This window comes from Eschrichtius robustus, chromosome 7 (assembly GCF_028021215.1).
Source record: "Eschrichtius robustus isolate mEscRob2 chromosome 7, mEscRob2.pri, whole genome shotgun sequence".
NCBI lineage: Eukaryota > Metazoa > Chordata > Mammalia > Artiodactyla > Eschrichtiidae > Eschrichtius > Eschrichtius robustus.
Window position 1 is genome coordinate 21,980,903 of NC_090830.1, and position 17,907 is coordinate 21,998,809.

A 17,907-nucleotide genomic window follows, 5' to 3' on the forward strand; every position below is an offset into this window, starting at 1 on the left:
CTCAAAACGACCGACCATATAGCAAGGGAGGTCTGCGGAACATTCTGTAACATTTTACATGTGAAGAGGATCTGTACTTGAATAGACATATATAATCTACAAATGAACCAGATTGTGTACACCTAGGACAAACAATATTCTAAGCTTTACCACAATTAATAAATTTTTAAAACCAAGAAGAAATAATGAGACATAAACTTATGGGGGTTTCTCCATGCACATTCCAATGTAATTTACAACCTAGGAACACGACTTCCAGAAAGGCTCTGCTGCCCTAGAAACCAGATTTGGGAATGGAGAAATGCTGCCTGCTTGAGGCCACTTCCCACAACAGCAGCTTTAAACCCATTTCTAAAGGTCAATAAATATTCACCAAACTAGCAGTTCGGGAAATGACACCTGCTCTCTAAAAAAACTCTGGGGTGGAAAATCGACCAAAAAATTCAAAAGAGGGCAACCTTCTAAGAAGACAATTTCAAGAGTTATAATGTACTCCCATTTGTTTCCTTTTTGTAACAGAAAAGAAAACGGCGGAGAAAAATAATGAGTTTTACGAATTTTCAAATACATGCAAACCCAAATTACAAAAACCTATCAGCTCACAGCAGCCAGTAGGGCCATTAGCATAAATGCTGCAAACAATAAATGCTGAAGCGATTGTGGAGAAATGCGTACCCTCGATTCTAAGGGGGACGTGGTAAGAGCCACTAATGAAAACACAAAGGAGGTGCTTTGAAAGGGGAAACACGGTGCTACCAGTCAATGAATCACACCCACTGCTGGGCCTATCACCTGAGAAAATGAGAATCAAAAAGTCACAGGCTGGCAATCCTGCACTCCAACAATATTTACCATAGCCAACACTTGGAAGAAATGAAAATGTCCATCAACCGAGGAATGCACAAAGTAGAAGTGGTCCACGTACACAGTGGAAAATTACTCCAATAAAAAATAAAAATTACATTTAAAAATCCAACAAAAGTAAGGAGACATCAGCTTGTGTGGGTTTCTCCAGGCACACTCCACTCTAATTTTTAACCGAGAAACACCACAGGCCGCAAGGGCTTTTCCCTAGTTACCAGGGTGGGGAACATAGAAAGGCTGCTGCCCTCTGGCAGTTACCTGCAAAAGCAGCTTTAAAGCCCGTGCTAATGGTCATTTCATAGGAACAAGTACTGCAGAACTGTAAATGAAACTTGCCCTCAAAATGTCTTGAGGGAGGTAATGGCCAAAATATTTCAAATGGTGACACATACTTTAAGAAAACACTTTGAAGAAATAAGCTCTAATCATAGCTGGAAAAATAAAAAGGACATGTCTAAAAGCTCAATTTCAACGCATTATGAGACACATGCAAATTGAACCACAAAGAGGTATCAGCTCACACCACTCAGAATAACCATCAGCAAAAACTGCAAAGAATAAATGCTGAAGGTGCTGGGAAGAAATGCATACCCTCAACTTTATGTGGGACGTAACCTGGAAAGAGCCACTAAAGAGAACAGAATAGAGGTGCCTTTAAAAGGTAAACATTGAGCTACCATAGGATCCAGCAGACCTATTCCTGGACCTATAAACTAAAAAGACAGAATTGGAAGGACACAGGTATGCAAATCTGCATTGCATAGTATTACAATAGCCAAGATACGGAAGTAACCAAAAAGTCCACCGACAGATGGGCGGACAAAGAAGAACTGCTACCTGTACAGATGGAATATGAGCTAGTGAAAAAATGAAACAATGCCATTTGCAGCACCATAGATGAGTCTAGACGTAATCACGCCACCTGTAGTAAGTGAGAAAGCAAAAGACACATATCCTATGATATCACTTTTAGGAGTTACTTAAAAATCGATACCAATGAAGATATTTCCACAGAGAGAGGCAATCGCAGATTCATTAAAAAACTTATGGTTCACCAAATAGAAAGGGATGAGGATTGGATACATTACCATATTGGGGTTAACAGAGATATACAAACCATGTGAAATATATAATCACCAAAGACGTACGGAAGACCAGGAGAAGACTACTCAACATTCTGTCATAACGTACATGAGAAAAGGATGTGAGGAAGAATAGATACCTGTATATGTGTGAAAGAACCACATCTTGCACACCTAGAGCAAACAAACCATTGTAATCAAATTTGCTGGGATAAAAAATATAAACTAAATTACAAATATGAACAAGAAGTAATGAGACATAAACTTAAACGGCTTTTTCCTGGCATATTCCATTCTAATATACAACCTAGAACACCACTTCCATTAAGGCTCTGTTTCCCTCGTAACCAAATTTGGTAAAGGAGAAATGCTGCCACCTTGTGGCCGTTTCCTGCAAGAGCAGCTTTAAACTCACAGCTAGTGGTCACTTAACATTCACAAAGACTCAGGGTTGTAAAGGACACCTGCCCTAAAAAATTGTGCTGAAGTAGGGAATGAACAAAAAAATTCAAAACAGGCAAATGTTTCAAGAAGAGATTATGAAGAGTTAAGTTTTACTCACACTCTTTTTAAAAAAAAGGTAAATGGATAAAAGCTCAACCTCAGGGAGTGTTAGACACCTGCAATCTAATCTACAAAAAGTTTCAACTTACACCAGTCGACTGACCATCAGCAAAAAGTCTACGAACAATAAAAGCTGAAGGGGTTTTACAGAACTGTGTACCCTCTACCTGCTGGTGAGACGTAAAAGGGTAACAGCCAATAATGAGAATAGAAAGGAGCTGTGTTTAAAAGTAAAAATGGAGGTACCATTCAATCCAGCAGGCACACCATTGGACCTCTCACCTGAGAAGACAAGAATCGAGAAGACACAGGCCGCAAAAGCTGCAGTGCAGCCTTATTCACAATAGCCAAGACAGTGAAGCAATCAAAATATCCAACAAGAGGTGAATGGATAAAGAAGAAGTGGTCCATGTACACAATGGAATATTAGCCATGGAAAACAATGAACCATTGCTCTCTGAGGCACCACAAATGAGTCTGGAGATAATCATGAAACATGAGGTAAGTCGGAAAGCAAAAGACCTATATTCTATGATATCACTTATAGGCGTTATCTAATAACTGACACAAATGAACATATTTCCACAGAGAAAGACACTCACAGACTTAGAAAACAAACTATGCTCATCTAAAAGGAACGGTGGGGGGAATGGATAAATTAAGATTAGTGTTACTATATGTATACAAACACATATTATATACATATCTCAAAAAGACTGACCATATAGCAAGGGAGGTCTGCGGAACCCTGTGTAACATTTTACATGGGAAGAGGATCTGTACTTGAATAGACATATATAATCTACAAATGAACCAGATTGTGTACACCTAGGACAAACAATATTCTAAGCTTTACTCCAATTTAAAAAAATTTTTATACCAAGAAGAAATAATGAGACATAAACTTAGGGGCGTTTCTCCATGCACATTCCAACGTAATTTACAACCTAGGAACACGACTTCCAGAAAGGCTCTGCTGCCCTAGTACCCAGATTTGGGAATGGAGAAATGCTGCCTTCTTGAGGCCACTTCCCACAAATCAGCTTTAAACCCATTGCTAAAGGTCACTAAATATTCACCAAACTTGCAGTTCGGTAAATGACACCTGCTCTCTAAAAAAATTCTGGGGTGGAAAATTGACCAAAAAATTCAAAAGAGGGCAACCTTCCAAGAAGACCATATCAAGAGTTATATTGTACTCCCAATTGTTTCCTTTTTTTAACAGAAAAGAAAACGGCGGAGAAAAATGATGAGTTTTACGAATTTTCAGAGACATGCAAACCCAAATTACAAAAACCTATTAGCTCACAGCAGACAGAAGGGCCATTAGCATAAATGCTGCAAACAATAAATGCTGAAACGATTGTGGAGAAATGTGTACCCTCGATTCTAAAGGGGACGTGGTAAGTGCCACTAATGAAAACACAAAGAAGGTGCATTGAAAAGGGAAATACGGTGCTACCAGTCAGTCAATCACACCCACTGCTGGGCCTATCACCAGAGAAAATGAGAATCAAAAAGTCACAGGCTGGCAATCCTGCACTAAAACAATATTTACCATAGCCAACACTTGGAAGCAATGAAAATGTCCATCAACCGAGGAATGCACAAAGTAGAAGTGGTCCACGCACACAGTCAAAAATTACTCCAATAAAAAATAAAAATTACATTTAAAAATCCAACAAAATAAGGAGACATCAGCTTGTGTGGGTTTGTCCAGGCACACTCCACTCTAATTTATAACCGAGAAACCCCACCGGCCGTAAGGGCTTTTCCCTAGTTACCAGGGTGGGGAAAATAGAAAGGCTGCTGCCCTCTGGCAGTTACCTGCAAAAGCAGCTTTAAAGCCTGTGCTAATGGTCATTTCATAGGAACAAATACTGCAGAACTGTAAATGAAAACTGCCCTCAAAATGTCTTGAGGGAGGTAATGGCCAAAACACTTCAAAATGTGACACATACTTTAAGAGAACACTTTGAAGTACTAAGGGGTAATCACAGCTTGAAAAATAAAAAGGACATGCCTTAAAGCTCAGTTTCAATGGATTTTGAGGCACATGCGAATTCAACCACAAAGAGGTATCAGCTCACAATTGCAAGAGTAACCATCAGCAAGAAAACTACAAACAATAAGTGCTGAAGGTGTTGTGGAGAAGTGTATACCCTCAACTTCAAGTGGGACGTAAGTTGGAAAGGGCCACAGATGAGAACAGAAAGGAGGTGCCTTAAAAAGGTAAACATTGAGCTACCATATGACCTAACAGGCCCACTCCTCGACCTATAATCTAAGAAGACAGAATTGGAAAGACACAGGCAGGCAAATCTGCATTGCACAGTATCACAATAGCCAAGATATGGAAGTAACCAAAAAGTCCACCAACAGATGGGTGGACACAGAAGAACTCCTCCATGTACAGATGGAATATTCGCTACTGAAAAAAATGAAACGATGCCATTTGCAGCACCATAGATGAGTCTAGACGTAATCACGCCACCTGTAGTAAGTAAGAAAGCAAAAGACACATATCCTATCATATCACTTTTAGGAGTTACTTAAAAATTGATACCAATGAAGATATTTCCACAGAGAAAGGCAATCACAGATTCATTAAAAAAACTTAGGTTCACCAAATAGAAAGGGATGAGGATTGGATACATTACCATATTGGGGTTAACAGAGATATACAAACCATGTGAAATATATAATCACCAAAGGCGTACGGAAGACCAGGAGAAGACTACTCAACATTCTGTCATAACCTAAATGGGAAAAGGATGCGAGGAAGAATAGATACACATATATGTGTGAAAGAACCACATCTTGCACACCAAGAAGAAACAAACCATTGTAATCAAATTTGCTGGGATAAAAAATAAAAAGTAAATTACAAATATGAACAAGAAGTAATGAGACATAAACTTAAAGGGCTTTTTCCTGGCACATTCCATTTTAATTTACAACCTAGAACACCACTTCCATTAAGGCTCTGTTTCCCTAGTAACCAAATTTGGTAAAGGAGAAATGCTGCCACCTTGTGGCCGTTTCCTGCAAGAGCAGCTTTAAAGTCACAGCTAATGGTCACTTAACATTCACAAGGACTCAGGGCTGTAAGGACACCTGCCCTAAAAAATTGTGCTGAAGTAGGGAATGGACAAAAAATTTCAAAACAGGCAAATGTTTCAAGAAGAGAATATGAAGAGTTACGTTTTACTGACGCTCTTTAAAAAAAAAAGGAAAATGGATAAAAGCTCAACCTCAGGGAGTGTTAGACACCTGCAATCTAATCTACAAAAAGTTTTCAACTTACACCAATCGACTGACCATCAGCAAAAAGTCTACGAACAATAAATGCTGAAGGGGTTTTAGAGAACTGTGAACCCTCTACCTGCTGTTGAGACGTAAAAGGGTAACAGCCAATAATGAGAACAGAAAGGAGCTGTGTTTAAAAGTAAAAATGGAGGTACCATTCAATCCAGCAGGCACACCATTGGACCTCTCACCTGAGAAGACAAGAATCGAGAAGACACAGGCCGCAAAAGCTGCAGTGCAGCCTTATTCACAATAGCCAAGACCGTGAAGCAATCAAAATATCCAACAAGAGGTGAATGGATAAAGAAGAAGTGGTCCATGTACACAATGGAATATTAGCCATGGAAAACAATGAACCATTGCTCCCTGAGGCACCACAAATGAGTCTGGAGATAATCACGAAACATGAGGTAAGTCCAAAAGCAAAAGACCTATATTCTATGATATCACTTATAGGCGTTATCTAATAACTGACACAAATGAACATATTTCCACAGAGAAAGACACTCACAGACTTAGAAAACAAACTATGCTCATCTAAAAGGAAAGGTGGGGGGAATGGATAAATTAAGATTAGTGTTACTATATGTATACAAACACATATTATATACATATCTCAAAACGACCGACCATATAGCAAGGGAGGTCTGCGGAACATTCTGTAACATTTTACATGTGAAGAGGATCTGTACTTGAATAGACATATATAATCTACAAATGAACCAGATTGTGTACACCTAGGACAAACAATATTCTAAGCTTTACCACAATTAATAAATTTTTAAAACCAAGAAGAAATAATGAGACATAAACTTATGGGGGTTTCTCCATGCACATTCCAATGTAATTTACAACCTAGGAACACGACTTCCAGAAAGGCTCTGCTGCCCTAGAAACCAGATTTGGGAATGGAGAAATGCTGCCTGCTTGAGGCCACTTCCCACAACAGCAGCTTTAAACCCATTTCTAAAGGTCAATAAATATTCACCAAACTAGCAGTTCGGGAAATGACACCTGCTCTCTAAAAAAACTCTGGGGTGGAAAATCGACCAAAAAATTCAAAAGAGGGCAACCTTCTAAGAAGACAATTTCAAGAGTTATAATGTACTCCCATTTGTTTCCTTTTTGTAACAGAAAAGAAAACGGCGGAGAAAAATAATGAGTTTTACGAATTTTCAAATACATGCAAACCCAAATTACAAAAACCTATCAGCTCACAGCAGCCAGTAGGGCCATTAGCATAAATGCTGCAAACAATAAATGCTGAAGCGATTGTGGAGAAATGCGTACCCTCGATTCTAAGGGGGACGTGGTAAGAGCCACTAATGAAAACACAAAGGAGGTGCTTTGAAAGGGGAAACACGGTGCTACCAGTCAATGAATCACACCCACTGCTGGGCCTATCACCTGAGAAAATGAGAATCAAAAAGTCACAGGCTGGCAATCCTGCACTCCAACAATATTTACCATAGCCAACACTTGGAAGAAATGAAAATGTCCATCAACCGAGGAATGCACAAAGTAGAAGTGGTCCACGTACACAGTGGAAAATTACTCCAATAAAAAATAAAAATTACATTTAAAAATCCAACAAAAGTAAGGAGACATCAGCTTGTGTGGGTTTCTCCAGGCACACTCCACTCTAATTTTTAACCGAGAAACACCACAGGCCGCAAGGGCTTTTCCCTAGTTACCAGGGTGGGGAACATAGAAAGGCTGCTGCCCTCTGGCAGTTACCTGCAAAAGCAGCTTTAAAGCCCGTGCTAATGGTCATTTCATAGGAACAAGTACTGCAGAACTGTAAATGAAACTTGCCCTCAAAATGTCTTGAGGGAGGTAATGGCCAAAATATTTCAAATGGTGACACATACTTTAAGAAAACACTTTGAAGAAATAAGCTCTAATCATAGCTGGAAAAATAAAAAGGACATGTCTAAAAGCTCAATTTCAACGCATTATGAGACACATGCAAATTGAACCACAAAGAGGTATCAGCTCACACCACTCAGAATAACCATCAGCAAAAACTGCAAAGAATAAATGCTGAAGGTGCTGGGAAGAAATGCATACCCTCAACTTTATGTGGGACGTAACCTGGAAAGAGCCACTAAAGAGAACAGAATAGAGGTGCCTTTAAAAGGTAAACATTGAGCTACCATAGGATCCAGCAGACCTATTCCTGGACCTATAAACTAAGAAGACAGAATTGGAAGGACACAGGTATGCAAATCTGCATTGCATAGTATTACAATAGCCAAGATACGGAAGTAACCAAAAAGTCCACCGACAGATGGGCGGACAAAGAAGAACTGCTACCTGTACAGATGGAATATGAGCTAGTGAAAAAATGAAACAATGCCATTTGCAGCACCATAGATGAGTCTAGACGTAATCACGCCACCTGTAGTAAGTGAGAAAGCAAAAGACACATATCCTATGATATCACTTTTAGGAGTTACTTAAAAATCGATACCAATGAAGATATTTCCACAGAGAGAGGCAATCGCAGATTCATTAAAAAACTTATGGTTCACCAAATAGAAAGGGATGAGGATTGGATACATTACCATATTGGGGTTAACAGAGATATACAAACCATGTGAAATATATAATCACCAAAGACGTACGGAAGACCAGGAGAAGACTACTCAACATTCTGTCATAACGTACATGAGAAAAGGATGTGAGGAAGAATAGATACCTGTATATGTGTGAAAGAACCACATCTTGCACACCTAGAGCAAACAAACCATTGTAATCAAATTTGCTGGGATAAAAAATATAAACTAAATTACAAATATGAACAAGAAGTAATGAGACATAAACTTAAACGGCTTTTTCCTGGCATATTCCATTCTAATATACAACCTAGAACACCACTTCCATTAAGGCTCTGTTTCCCTCGTAACCAAATTTGGTAAAGGAGAAATGCTGCCACCTTGTGGCCGTTTCCTGCAAGAGCAGCTTTAAACTCACAGCTAGTGGTCACTTAACATTCACAAAGACTCAGGGTTGTAAAGGACACCTGCCCTAAAAAATTGTGCTGAAGTAGGGAATGAACAAAAAAATTCAAAACAGGCAAATGTTTCAAGAAGAGATTATGAAGAGTTAAGTTTTACTCACACTCTTTTTAAAAAAAAGGTAAATGGATAAAAGCTCAACCTCAGGGAGTGTTAGACACCTGCAATCTAATCTACAAAAAGTTTCAACTTACACCAGTCGACTGACCATCAGCAAAAAGTCTACGAACAATAAAAGCTGAAGGGGTTTTACAGAACTGTGTACCCTCTACCTGCTGGTGAGACGTAAAAGGGTAACAGCCAATAATGAGAATAGAAAGGAGCTGTGTTTAAAAGTAAAAATGGAGGTACCATTCAATCCAGCAGGCACACCATTGGACCTCTCACCTGAGAAGACAAGAATCGAGAAGACACAGGCCGCAAAAGCTGCAGTGCAGCCTTATTCACAATAGCCAAGACAGTGAAGCAATCAAAATATCCAACAAGAGGTGAATGGATAAAGAAGAAGTGGTCCATGTACACAATGGAATATTAGCCATGGAAAACAATGAACCATTGCTCTCTGAGGCACCACAAATGAGTCTGGAGATAATCATGAAACATGAGGTAAGTCGGAAAGCAAAAGACCTATATTCTATGATATCACTTATAGGCGTTATCTAATAACTGACACAAATGAACATATTTCCACAGAGAAAGACACTCACAGACTTAGAAAACAAACTATGCTCATCTAAAAGGAACGGTGGGGGGAATGGATAAATTAAGATTAGTGTTACTATATGTATACAAACACATATTATATACATATCTCAAAAAGACTGACCATATAGCAAGGGAGGTCTGCGGAACCCTGTGTAACATTTTACATGGGAAGAGGATCTGTACTTGAATAGACATATATAATCTACAAATGAACCAGATTGTGTACACCTAGGACAAACAATATTCTAAGCTTTACTCCAATTTAAAAAAATTTTTATACCAAGAAGAAATAATGAGACATAAACTTAGGGGCGTTTCTCCATGCACATTCCAACGTAATTTACAACCTAGGAACACGACTTCCAGAAAGGCTCTGCTGCCCTAGTACCCAGATTTGGGAATGGAGAAATGCTGCCTTCTTGAGGCCACTTCCCACAAATCAGCTTTAAACCCATTGCTAAAGGTCACTAAATATTCACCAAACTTGCAGTTCGGTAAATGACACCTGCTCTCTAAAAAAATTCTGGGGTGGAAAATTGACCAAAAAATTCAAAAGAGGGCAACCTTCCAAGAAGACCATATCAAGAGTTATATTGTACTCCCAATTGTTTCCTTTTTTTAACAGAAAAGAAAACGGCGGAGAAAAATGATGAGTTTTACGAATTTTCAGAGACATGCAAACCCAAATTACAAAAACCTATTAGCTCACAGCAGACAGAAGGGCCATTAGCATAAATGCTGCAAACAATAAATGCTGAAACGATTGTGGAGAAATGTGTACCCTCGATTCTAAAGGGGACGTGGTAAGTGCCACTAATGAAAACACAAAGAAGGTGCATTGAAAAGGGAAATACGGTGCTACCAGTCAGTCAATCACACCCACTGCTGGGCCTATCACCAGAGAAAATGAGAATCAAAAAGTCACAGGCTGGCAATCCTGCACTAAAACAATATTTACCATAGCCAACACTTGGAAGCAATGAAAATGTCCATCAACCGAGGAATGCACAAAGTAGAAGTGGTCCACGCACACAGTCAAAAATTACTCCAATAAAAAATAAAAATTACATTTAAAAATCCAACAAAATAAGGAGACATCAGCTTGTGTGGGTTTGTCCAGGCACACTCCACTCTAATTTATAACCGAGAAACCCCACCGGCCGTAAGGGCTTTTCCCTAGTTACCAGGGTGGGGAAAATAGAAAGGCTGCTGCCCTCTGGCAGTTACCTGCAAAAGCAGCTTTAAAGCCTGTGCTAATGGTCATTTCATAGGAACAAATACTGCAGAACTGTAAATGAAAACTGCCCTCAAAATGTCTTGAGGGAGGTAATGGCCAAAACATTTCAAAATGTGACACATACTTTAAGAGAACACTTTGAAGTACTAAGGGGTAATCACAGCTTGAAAAATAAAAAGGACATGCCTTAAAGCTCAGTTTCAATGGATTTTGAGGCACATGCGAATTCAACCACAAAGAGGTATCAGCTCACAATTGCAAGAGTAACCATCAGCAAGAAAACTACAAACAATAAGTGCTGAAGGTGTTGTGGAGAAGTGTATACCCTCAACTTCAAGTGGGACGTAAGTTGGAAAGGGCCACAGATGAGAACAGAAAGGAGGTGCCTTAAAAAGGTAAACATTGAGCTACCATATGACCTAACAGGCCCACTCCTCGACCTATAATCTAAGAAGACAGAATTGGAAAGACACAGGCAGGCAAATCTGCATTGCACAGTATCACAATAGCCAAGATATGGAAGTAACCAAAAAGTCCACCAACAGATGGGTGGACACAGAAGAACTCCTCCATGTACAGATGGAATATTCGCTACTGAAAAAAATGAAACGATGCCATTTGCAGCACCATAGATGAGTCTAGACGTAATCACGCCACCTGTAGTAAGTAAGAAAGCAAAAGACACATATTCTATCATATCACTTTTAGGAGTTACTTAAAAATTGATACCAATGAAGATATTTCCACAGAGAAAGGCAATCACAGATTCATTAAAAAAACTTAGGTTCACCAAATAGAAAGGGATGAGGATTGGATACATTACCATATTGGGGTTAACAGAGATATACAAACCATGTGAAATATATAATCACCAAAGGCGTACGGAAGACCAGGAGAAGACTACTCAACATTCTGTCATAACCTAAATGGGAAAAGGATGCGAGGAAGAATAGATACACATATATGTGTGAAAGAACCACATCTTGCACACCAAGAAGAAACAAACCATTGTAATCAAATTTGCTGGGATAAAAAATAAAAAGTAAATTACAAATATGAACAAGAAGTAATGAGACATAAACTTAAAGGGCTTTTTCCTGGCACATTCCATTTTAATTTACAACCTAGAACACCACTTCCATTAAGGCTCTGTTTCCCTAGTAACCAAATTTGGTAAAGGAGAAATGCTGCCACCTTGTGGCCGTTTCCTGCAAGAGCAGCTTTAAAGTCACAGCTAATGGTCACTTAACATTCACAAGGACTCAGGGCTGTAAGGACACCTGCCCTAAAAAATTGTGCTGAAGTAGGGAATGGACAAAAAATTTCAAAACAGGCAAATGTTTCAAGAAGAGAATATGAAGAGTTACGTTTTACTGACGCTCTTTAAAAAAAAAAGGAAAATGGATAAAAGCTCAACCTCAGGGAGTGTTAGACACCTGCAATCTAATCTACAAAAAGTTTTCAACTTACACCAATCGACTGACCATCAGCAAAAAGTCTACGAACAATAAATGCTGAAGGGGTTTTAGAGAACTGTGAACCCTCTACCTGCTGTTGAGACGTAAAAGGGTAACAGCCAATAATGAGAACAGAAAGGAGCTGTGTTTAAAAGTAAAAATGGAGGTACCATTCAATCCAGCAGGCACACCATTGGACCTCTCACCTGAGAAGACAAGAATCGAGAAGACACAGGCCGCAAAAGCTGCAGTGCAGCCTTATTCACAATAGCCAAGACCGTGAAGCAATCAAAATATCCAACAAGAGGTGAATGGATAAAGAAGAAGTGGTCCATGTACACAATGGAATATTAGCCATGGAAAACAATGAACCATTGCTCTCTGAGGCACCACAAATGAGTCTGGAGATAATCATGAAATATGAGGTAAGTCGGAAAGCAAAAGACCTATATACTATGATATCACTTATAGGCGTTATCTAATAACTGACACAAATGAACATATTTCCACAGAGAAAGACACTCACAGACTTAGAAAACAAACTATGCTCATCTAAAAGGAAAGGTGGGGGGAATGGATAAATTAAGATTAGTGTTACTATATGTATACAAACACATATTATATACATATCTCAAAACGACCGACCATATAGCAAGGGAGGTCTGCGGAACATTCTGTAACATTTTACATGGGAAGAGGATCTGTACTTGAATAGACATATATAATCTACAAATGAACCAGATTGTGTACACCTAGGACAAACAATATTCTAAGCTTTACCACAATTAATAAATTTTTAAAACCAAGAAGAAATAATGAGACATAAACTTATGGGGGTTTCTCCATGCACATTCCAATGTAATTTACAACCTAGGAACACGACTTCCAGAAAGGCTCTGCTGCCCTAGAAACCAGATTTGGGAATGGAGAAATGCTGCCTGCTTGAGGCCACTTCCCACAACAGCAGCTTTAAACCCATTTCTAAAGGTCAATAAATATTCACCAAACTAGCAGTTCGGGAAATGACACCTGCTCTCTAAAAAAACTCTGGGGTGGAAAATCGACCAAAAAATTCAAAAGAGGGCAACCTTCTAAGAAGACAATTTCAAGAGTTATAATGTACTCCCATTTGTTTCCTTTTTGTAACAGAAAAGAAAACGGCGGAGAAAAATAATGAGTTTTACGAATTTTCAAATACATGCAAACCCAAATTACAAAAACCTATCAGCTCACAGCAGCCAGTAGGGCCATTAGCATAAATGCTGCAAACAATAAATGCTGAAGCGATTGTGGAGAAATGCGTACCCTCGATTCTAAGGGGGACGTGGTAAGAGCCACTAATGAAAACACAAAGGAGGTGCTTTGAAAGGGGAAACACGGTGCTACCAGTCAATGAATCACACCCACTGCTGGGCCTATCACCTGAGAAAATGAGAATCAAAAAGTCACAGGCTGGCAATCCTGCACTCCAACAATATTTACCATAGCCAACACTTGGAAGAAATGAAAATGTCCATCAACCGAGGAATGCACAAAGTAGAAGTGGTCCACGTACACAGTGGAAAATTACTCCAATAAAAAATAAAAATTACATTTAAAAATCCAAAAAAAGTAAGGAGACATCAGCTTGTGTGGGTTTCTCCAGGCACACTCCACTCTAATTTTTAACCGAGAAACACCACAGGCCGCAAGGGCTTTTCCCTAGTTACCAGGGTGGGGAACATAGAAAGGCTGCTGCCCTCTGGCAGTTACCTGCAAAAGCAGCTTTAAAGCCCGTGCTAATGGTCATTTCATAGGAACAAGTACTGCAGAACAGTAAATGAAACTTGCCCTCAAAATGTCTTGAGGGAGGTAATGGCCAAAATATTTCAAATGGTGACACATACTTTAAGAAAACACTTTGAAGAAATAAGCTCTAATCATAGCTGGAAAAATAAAAAGGACATGTCTAAAAGCTCAATTTCAACGCATTATGAGACACATGCAAATTCAACCAGAAAGAGGTATCAGCTCACACCACTCAGAATAACCATCAGCAAAAACTACAAAGAATAAATGCTGAAGGTGCTGGGAAGAAATGCATACCCTCAACTTTATGTGGGACGTAACCTGGAAAGAGCCACTAAAGAGAACAGAATAGAGGTGCCTTTAAAAGGTAAACATTGAGCTACCATAGGATCCAGCAGACCTATTCCTGGACCTATAAACTAAGAAGACAGAATTGGAAGGACACAGGTATGCAAATCTGCATTGCATAGTATTACAATAGCCAAGATACGGAAGTAACCAAAAAGTCCACTGACAGATGGGCGGACAAAGAAGAACTGCTACCTGTACAGATGGAATATGAGCTAGTGAAAAAATGAAACAATGCCATTTGCAGCACCATAGATGAGTCTAGACGTAATCACGCCACCTGTAGTAAGTGAGAAAGCAAAAGACACATATCCTATGATATCACTTTTAGGAGTTACTTAAAAATTGATACCAATGAAGATATTTCCACAGAGAGAGGCAATTGCAGATTCATTTAAAAACGTATGGTTCACCAAATAGAAAGGGATGAGGATTTGATACATTACCATATTGGGGTTAACAGAGATATACAAACCATGTGAAATATATAACCACCAAAGACGTACGGAAGACCAGGAGAAGACTACTAAATATTGTGCCATAACCTACATGGGAAAAGGATGCGAGGAAAAATAGATACCTGTATATGTGTGAAAGAACCACATCTTGCACACCTAGAGCAAACAAACCATTGTAATCAAATTTGCTGGGATAAAAAATAAAAAGTAAATTACAAATATGAACAAGAAGTAATGAGACATAAACTTAAAGGGCTTTTTCCTGGCATATTCCATTCTAATATACAACCTAGAACACCACTTCCATTAAGGCTCTGTTTCCCTAGTAACCAAATTTGGTAAAGGAGAAATGCTGCCACCTTGTGGCCGTTTCCTGCAAGAGCAGCGTTAAAGTCACAGCTAATGGTCACTTAACATTCACAAAGACTCAGGGCTGTAAAGGACACCTGCCCTAAAAAATTGTGCTGAAGTAGGGAATGGACAAAAAAATTCAAAACAGGCAAATGTTTCAAGAAGAGATTATGAAGAATTAAGTTTTACTCACACTCTTTTTTTAAAAAAACGGAACATGGATAAAAGCTCAACCTCAGGGAGTGTTAGACGCATGCAATCTAATCTACAAAAAGTTTCAACTTACACCAATCGACTGACCATCAGCAAAAAGTCTACAAACAATAAATGCTGAAGGGGTTTTACAGAACTGTGTACCCTCAACCTGCTGGTGAGACGTAAAAGGATAAGAGCCAATAATGAGAACAGAAAGGAGCTGTGTTTAAAAGTAAAAATGGAGGTACCATTCAATCCAGCAGGCACACCATTGGACCTCTCACCTGAGAAGACAAGAATCGAGAAGACACAGGCCGCAAAAGCTGCAGTGCAGCCTTATTCACAATAGCCAAGACAGTGAAGCAATCAAAATATCCAACAAGAGGTGAATGGATAAAGAAGAAGTGGTCCATGTACACAATGGAATATTAGCCATGGAAAACAATGAACCATTGCTCTCTGAGGCACCACAAATGAGTCTGGAGATAATCATGAAACATGAGGTAAGTCGGAAAGCAAAAGACCTATACTCTATGATATCACTTATAGGCGTTATCTAATAACTGACACAAATGAACATATTTCCACAGAGAAAGACACTCACAGACTTAGAAAACAAACTGTGATCATCTAAAAGGAACGGTGGGGGGAATGGATAAATTAAGATTAGTGTTACTATATGTATACAAACACATATTATATACATATCTCAAAACTACCGACCATAAAGCAAGGGAGGTCTGCGGAACCCTGTGTAACATTTTACATGGGAAGAGGATCTGTACTTGAATAGACATATATAATCTACAAATGAACCAGATTGTGTACACCTAGGACAAACAATATTCTAAGCTTTACTCAAATTTTAAAAAAAAATTTATACCAAGAAGAAATAATGAGACATAAACTTATGGGCTTTTCTCCATGCACATTCCAACGTAATTTACAACCTAGGAACACGACTTCCAGAAAGGCTCTGCTGCCCTAGTACCCAGATTTGGGAATGGAGAAATGCTGCCTGCTTGAGGCCACTTCCCACAAATCAGCTTTAAACTATTGCTAAAGGTCTCTAAATATTCACCAAACTTGCAGTTCGGTAAATGACACCTGCTCTCTAAAAAAATTCTGGGGTGGAAAATTGACCAAAAAATTCAAAAGAGGGCAACCTTCCAAGAAGACCATATCAAGAGTTATATTGTACTCCTAACTGTTTTCTTTTTTTAACAGAAAAGAAAACGGCGGAGAAAAATGATGAGTTTTAGGAATTTTCAGAGACATGCAAACCCAAATTACAAAAACCTATCAGCTCACAGCAGCTAGAAGGGCCATTAGCATAAATGCTGCAAACAATAAATGCTGAAACGATTGTGGAGAAATGTGTACCCTCGATTCTATAGGGGACGTGGTAAGTGCCACTAATGAAAACACAAAGAAGGTGCTTTGAAAAGGGAAACACGGTGCTACCAGTCAGTCAATCACAACCACTGCTTGGCCTATCACCTGAGAAAATGAGAATCAAAAAGTCACAGGCTGGCAATCCTGCACTCCAACAATATTTACCATAGCCAACACTTGGAAGCAATGAAAATGTCCATCAACCGAGGAATGCACAAAGTAGAAGTGGTCCACGTACACAGTGGAAAATTACTCCAATAAAAAATAAAACTTACATTTAAAAATCCAACGAAAGTAAGGAGACATCAGCTTGTGTGGGTTTGTCCAGGCACACTCCACGCTAATATATAACCGAGAAACACCACAGGCTGCAAGGGCTTTTCCCGAGTTACCAGGGTGGGGAACATAGAAAGGCTGCTGCCCTCTGGCAGTTACCTGCAAAAACAGCTTTAAGCCTGTGCTAATGGTCATTTCATAGGAAAAAGTACTGCAGAACTGTAAATGAAACCTGCCCTCAAAATGTCTTGAGGGAGGTAATGGCCAATACATTTCAAAATGTGACACATACTTTAAGAGAACACTTTGAAGAACTAAGGGGTAATCACAGCTTGAAAAATAAAAAAAGGACATGCCTTCAAGCTCATTTTCAATGGATTATGAGGCACGTACGAATTCAACCACAAAGAGGTATCAGATCACACTTGTCAGAATAACCACCAGCAAGAAAACTAGAAACAATAAATGCTGAAGGTGTTGTAGAGAAATGCATACCCTCAACTTCAAGGGGGACGTAACTTGGAAAGGGCCACGAACTAGAACAGAATGGAGGTGCCTTAAAAAGGTAAACATTGAGCTACCATATGATCCAGCAGGCCCACTCCTCGACCTATAATCTAAGAGGAGAGAATTGGAAAGACAGAGGCAGGAAATCTGCATTGCACAGTATTACAATAGCCAAGATATGGAAGTAACCAAAAAGGCCACCAACAGAAGGATGGACAAAGAAGAACTCCTCCATGTACAGATGGAATATTCGCTACTGAAAAAAATGAAACAATGCCATTTGCAGCACCATAGATGAGTCTAGACGTAATCATGCCACCTGTAGTAAGTGAGAAAGCAAAAGACACATAT